We start from the raw sequence: 7,247 nt of genomic DNA, 5'->3' as shown, positions 1-7,247 counted from the left end.
GTTGTGAGATTGTTAACCATTGTCATAGGGCAACATTTGTAGTAACTGTGAAATGAGAAACTGTTTTGTTCTGTAAGCCTTCATCTTCAGTGAGAATAACTGGAAGAGCGTAGTCAATGTCACTGAACTGCGCATGTAGAAATTTTTGATATGGTGTATCTTTGGCTATGTGTATTTTCACTAGAAAAAAATTTTGAGAAGTTAGAGGGTTGACATGTTGTAGGATTGTTAACCAATGTCATAAAACAATATGTGTACTACTGTTTCATGAGAAACTATTTGTTCTGTAAGCCTTTACCTGAAGTACAATAAAAAAAAAAAAGATTATAAAAAAAAATACATGTGTTGTAATTCCTAACCTCTATGCCTGTGGGTATAATCCCATTTGGGAATGGGTTGTCTTTGTTATATTAATGAGACAGGATTAGTGTAGGGTGTGTCTTGAATCAATCTCTTTTGAGATATAAAAAAGATTAAACACAAGTTAGCAAGCAGAGATGGGGTAAGATAGATGCCAAGACACATGGAGATCTCCAAGGAACCAGGAAGCAGAAACTGAAGAGACAAGGATATTCCTCCAGAACCCACATAAAGACAAAGCCTTCCCCTAGAGACAGTACTCTGAATTCCAACTTCTGGTCTCCTAAACTGAGAAAATTAATTCATTTGTTAAAGCCACTCACTTGTGGTATTTCTGTTATAGCAGCACTAGATAACTAAGAAAACCCCTATATCTGTATTTTCTAGCTCTGTCATATCATCTGTAAGCTCAGTTTCAAATCTATAGCTCAGGGAGTGAGCCATGATCCCACCCACCTTCCCATCAACTATGCTTAAGTCATTAAGCCTTTCCTTTTCAATGCGCCACACCTTCCTCTTCATCTCGCCTTAGCTCAGGCCTTTACTATCACTTGCTTTGATTACTGAAGAAGCCCCCTAATTGGACCCGGTGCACCTCTTCTTCCAGTGATGCTTCCTCTAAAATCATTTGTCCAATTGCCACCAGATTGATTTTATGTTTTTAAATAAAATTCTGAAAATGATCTTCCCTCCATACTTACATACCTTTCGTGGTTCTCCGTTGCCTTCAACATAAAATGCAAACTACTGAGCTTAGCCTGATGCATGGCCCTACGCATTCCACTGAGTACATGTTCACCCTTGTTTCTCACCTTTCTCAAAACTATCCCCTTGCCACCTATTGTCCAGAGTACTGAACTACTTAACATTCCCCAAATGGCTGCAAAATGTCTTAAGCATACATCTTACTGTTACTAAATGAAAGAGATTCAAGCAGAGTTGATAGTTTAAAAGACAAAAAAAAAAGCCAAATAAAGCAATCCCTTGAAGACCAGAGGAAGTGAGTGCTGATGACAGAAGAAAGGAGAAGGAGAAAGAGAAAGAAGAGAGGGGAAAAGAGGAGGAGGAGAAATGTTTAGGCTATAATAAAAGTGAAATTGTCATTACACCTTCCTTTTACAGGGCTATAACCTCCATTAACAGAATACTTGAAATGTGAATAGCCTGGTGAAATGAAGCCACTCCATTTCCTAAGATGAGAGTTTAGTCCCAAAACTGCAAAGGCATAGAAAGAAGAAATGCCCTTCATCCTGATCAAAAGGGGAAAAATGCAGAAGAGAATTTCAAATTCTCATTGAATTCAAATTTTCTGGATCTATGGAGGCTAGATGAACCCTCAAAACTATTGCCATGAGATAATCTTTAAACCTTAAACCAAAAACATCCCCTGAAGACTTCTTAAAACCAAACAATAGTTTAGCTTAGCTAGTAAAGAATGTCTGCCTTGAGCATTATACTCTTTCAAGATCTACCTATGTGGGATCAAACTGACAACAGCAACTGGAAAGATTAGACAGGAAACTTAAGGGGTAGTTGAGTTTACGTTAATGGGGGAGGAACAGCTCAGAAAAGGGGAGTGAGAATGTTGTACAACTCGAAGGATGTAATCAATGTCATTGAATGGTATGTGTAGAAATGTATTGAATTGGTGTATGCTTTTCTGTGTATATTCTCAACAACAATAACAAAATAAATAAAATTTAAAAAAAAGAAAAGAAAAGAAATGCCCTCAGAGATTTGCATGCAGTTTTGGGAAACAGACCCCAATTAATTCATATTTGGACTTGAACGAGAAGCCTCTTTTAAATGCTACATAAGAAACTTCTGCCTTCAACCATAATGGAGTAACAGGGACTGGCAAGACACAACTGAATCATAATATCGACAGGTCTATTGTTGTTAGTTGCTGTCTTAGTTTCTTAGAGCTGCTGTAACAGAAATAGCGTGCGCGAGTGATTTTAAAGAATAGAAATTTATTTTCTCACAGTTTAGGAGCTTAGAAGCTTGAATTTAGGGCACTGACTTTAGAAGATTCTTATCTTTCTTCAGCTTCTGATCCTTGGTTCCTTGACGATCTTCATGTGGCATCAATCTTCCTCATCTGTGCTTGCTTGCTTCTGTGCCTAATCTCCTTTCATATCTCTAAAGTAATTGGCTTAAAACACACCCTACACTGATATGGCCTCATCAACATAACAAAGAAAACACCTATTCCAAATGGGATTATATTCACAGGTAAAGGAGTTAGGATTTACAACACACATTTTGGGAGGACACAATTCAATCCAGAACAGTTGTCATCCAGTCAATTCCAACTCATGGTGATGCCATGTGTGCAGAGTAGAACTGCTCCATATGGTTTTCAAGGCTGTGACCTTTCAGAAGCAGATCAACAAGCCTGTCATCCCAGGTGTCTTTGGGTGGGTTCAAACCGCCAACCTTTCAACTAGTTGAGTGCTTAACCATTTGTGCTGCCCAGGGACTCCACAGGTCTACAGGACAGTCAAGGGACCAGTACTACGGTGAAACAAGATAAGCACTATCCTGGGAAACAGAACCACCATTTCCAGGACTAGGCCTTCGACTAACTCAGCATGTGACTGTGGACAAGAAACTGTAACATGGACATTTTATTTAGCATCTACAGCCAGTGTACTGAGCAATGGGTGACACAGAACTATACAAGACAAAGTCCATCCTTTCATCAGTTCAGAGGGGGATTTTGGGCTCAGAACTCCTCAAAGATGCCTTTCCCTCATGCTTTGAACGCTTTAGTCACTATTGGTTTAACGGTATACCAGCCATTTTTTATGCCACTTTTTATGACTTCATAGGTAGTACGTTAATCAGGTTCTCATGCATTTAATGTCGAGGTGAGTCCCTTTTGAAACGCATGATGCTCAGCAGACTGGAATTGGAGCCTCACTATTGTGTAGACCGAGCATTCTATCAGATGATGTTTCTTGGATGTGTCAGTTTTGTAAACTTTTGCTGTTTTTTCCTTTACTTCTGTGAGATAAGGCTTGCAAATATGATTACGGCTTTCCTGTGTGATAGTTAGGGAGCCCTGATGGATTTGTTTTGGTTTTTCTGTGTCAAGTTTGTAAAACCAGAGGCTCCCCATGTAACCTAATGGAAAGGCACCCGCAATAAATTCTCTATTTAGTTCTTACTGGTTGTCTTAGTTATCTAGTGCTTCTCTAACAGAAATACCACAAGTGGATGGTTTTAACAAAGAGAAATTTATTTCCTTACAGTAGAGTGGGCTAAAAGTCCAAATTCAGAGTGTCAGCTCCAGGGGAAGGCTTTCTCTCTCTGTCGGCCTTATCATCAATGTTCCCCCGGGCTAGGAGCTTTTCCACGCAGAGACCCTGGGTCCAAAGGACGCGCTCTACTCTCGGTGCTTCTTTCTTGGTGGTATGAGGTCCCCAATTTTCTGCTTGCTTCCCTTTCCTTTTATCTCTTGTAAGGTAAAAGGTGGTGCAGGCCACACCCTAGGGAAACTCCCTCTGCATTGGATCCGGGATGTGACCTGGGTAAGGGTGGTGTTACAATCCCACCCTGATCCTCTTTAACATAAAATTACAATCACAAAATGGAAGCCAACCACACAATTCTGGGAATCATGGCCCAGCCAAATTGATACACACATTTTTGGGGGGACATAATTCAAACCATGACATTCCACCCTTTGGCCCCCCAAAAATCACATCCTTGCAACATGCAAAACATATTCACCCATCATATTGTAGCAAAAGTCTTAGCTCCAAGTCCAAAATCCAAAAATTCCTCTTCATCCATGAAATCTAGAATACAAGTTACCTGCTTCCAAAGGTACAATGACAGAACAGGCACAAGCTAGACATTTCCATTACAAATGGGAGAAACTGGAGGGAAAGAAGGAATAACAGGCACCAAGCAAGTCAGCAGAACACATTACGTTAGCCCTCAAGGCTTTGAAAATAAACCTCTGTTCTCTGAGACAATTTACACAATGGCGCTGCCCTCCAGGCTCTAGGTATTGACAACACTCTCCAGATTCTGAGTGGAGGCCCCTCGGCCCTGGGCTTCAGCTCCCGCTTCCAGGCCCACTGGGACAGCAATTCTCCTCCCTTGGCTTTAGGTGCACCATTCTCCTAGTCCATTGGAGTGACAACTCCACCCTTAGAAACACCAGAGGCCATGGCTCCACCCTTTGAAACCCTTGAGGTCATGGCCATACCTTTTGAGACTGAGACAGCTCGGCTTCTTGTGTTCCTTCTCTCTTCAGCTTCTGCTTCCTGTGGCCTCTTGGCCCTTGGGCCTCAAGCCCACATCTGCCCTGCTGGGGCAAGTGTTCCAAAGCTGGGCTGCCCCATCGATAAGTGCCTGGAAGCACTCCACTCCACCAGGAAGCCTCCTGCACACAGGCACTCAGCTCCTTCGCTCTGTGGGTCAGCAAGCCTAGCTCCAGCAATAAGTGCCTGGAGGCACCCCACTCCGCCAGGAAGCCTCCGGCGCACAGGCACTTGGCTCCCTCACTCTGTGGGTCGGCAAGCCTAGCTCCACCAATAAGTACCCAGAAGCACCCCACTCCGCCAGGAAGCCTCTGGTGCACAGGCACTCTCTCGCTCCGTGGGTCAGCTCCAGCGCCATCTCGTGCTGGTCTCCTGTTTCTGCTGCTGTTGGTTCTCTGCCACCGCCGCTTCTCTGCCACTGCTGCTCCTCTATCCATTCACAGTTTCAAAACCACTTCCACATTTAGGTATCTGTTAGAGCAGCACCCTACTCTCTCGGTACCAGATTCTGTCTTGGTCATCTAGTGCTGCTCTAACAGAAATACCACATGTGGGTGGTTTTAACAAAGAGAAATTTATTTCCTTACAGTAGAGTAGGCTAAAAGTCCAATTCAGGGTGTCATCTCCAGGGGAAGGCTTTCTCTCTCTGCCGGCCTTATCATCAATGTTCCCCCGGGCTAGGAGCTTCTCCACGCAGAGACCCTGGGTCCAAAGGACGCGCTCTGCTCCCCTCCCGGTCGTTCTTTCTTGGTGGTATGAGGTCCCCAATTCTCTGCTTGCTTCCTTTTCCTTTTATCTCTTGTAAGGTAAAAGTTGGTGCCGGCCACACCCTAGGGAAACTCCCTTTACATTGGATCAGGGATGTGACCTGGGTAAGGGTGGTATTACAATCCCACCCTAATCCTCTTTAACATAAAATTACAGTCACAAAATGGAAGCCAACCACAGAGTTCCAGGAATCATGGCCCAGCCAAATTGATACACACAATTTTGGGGGGACAAAATTCAAACCATGACACTGGTATATTGTCATACCACAGATCAGTGGCACCAGCGTGCCACCGGCCTTAATGGTGGCTTGTATTACCAGATCATATTTCTCAAAATCCGTATATTACCAACCAAAAATTTAAACAGACTCAATTAGTAAGCATGCATTCCAATACTAAAAACAGATGCCCTCAAAAAAAAATTGTTTTAAATTAAAATTTGGTAACGAAAAGTATCTGTGCACCATGTTCACACTAAATGACCAATCATTAAATTTATTCTGAGACTCGGTATACTCTGGAAGACTCATTATCATCATACAAAAACTATTTAATCCTATAGGGCCCCAGTCATCCAGTTTGTGGGCCTGTCCATAGTTTTCCATCACACCTGACTTCAGGAGTTCCTCTCCGCGCTCACTGATCTCTGCAGAGAAGAGTTTCTGGACATAGTTCAGTTGTGGCTCCTTAATAAATACTGTCATAAATCACATTTGGTTTGCATGTGATCTGGTGATATGCTAATCCTGAGCCTTCTTCTCTTGAAAATGTCAGGAAAAACTTTCCTTTGATGAAGAAATTCCATTTCTCTATTACAGAAAATTCCTTTGACTACTCTGTGCTCCCAGCTGAATTGTTCAGCTTATTATTATTTAATGAGTGCCCACATTGGCATTGCATATGATGTAAACTTCCAGTAAACGCTGCCCTGTGTTGGACATCACTGATCTGTTGTGCACCTAAGGCTTCTCGCCTGGAACACACACAAGTGCCCTCTCATAGCAATGCCTGGGAATAACAGTGATAGCAGAGCAGTTCTTCATGTTTGTCCTTTTACATGAAATTGCCCTCAGCCTGTGAATCAAAAAGAACATTTTAATGTTCTTTAATCTCCTGTCCACCTCCACCCCATCCCTTCTGAAGTAATGACAGTCTTCCCATCAGGTCTTGTTAACCCTTAGCTGAAAAGGCAAATTTTCCTAAGTGATTGATGCTCGGAGTTTAAGTATGAAGCCTTGCCTTCAAAGCCTGACAGGAATAAATAAAAAGACAAATTGTAGGTGCTTTTGTTGCCACAGCAGGGGCTCCATCAGCTTTCTTGTCTCCAAATGTGTGAACTGCCTGAAGGACCTAAGTAACTGAGAGGCATGCATACACCTCTCTGGTTTCTCAGATATTAGTGGAAATTGCCTCCTACTGTGGGTGCTTTCTGGCTCAGTGTTCTGAAAGGGAAACATTCTACTCCTGGCACAAGTATTGACTACACTTTAACTGGTTTGCCAAGGAAGAAAAATCCCAGGGGACTGGTAGCTAGCAGGACTAATGTAGCTGCTCAATTCTGCCGATCCCCGACTAAGAATGGCTTCTCTCTCTCTTCGCGCCCACCCCGCCCCCCCCCCCATTTAAAAAAGAGAAAGAGAAGCAGAGGATATACCTTAACACCCATTTCAACTGTACCCAAGTACATAGACTCAGTTTATTTCAAGCTTCTGATGACCCCCTTCACTAAATATTATGCTGGTTCCACAAATAATCCAAATGCCTATGATGGGTTATTATGGATTGAGTTGTGTCCCCAAAAAATGTGTGTCAATTTGGCTAGGCCATGATTTCCAGTATT

The sequence above is a fragment of the Trichechus manatus genome, unplaced genomic scaffold (genome assembly GCF_000243295.1).
Source record: "Trichechus manatus latirostris isolate Lorelei unplaced genomic scaffold, TriManLat1.0 scaffold00212, whole genome shotgun sequence".
Taxonomy (NCBI): Eukaryota; Metazoa; Chordata; class Mammalia; order Sirenia; family Trichechidae; genus Trichechus; species Trichechus manatus.
The sequence above is the reverse complement of the archived record's forward strand: the minus strand, read 5'-3'. Positions refer to the sequence as shown.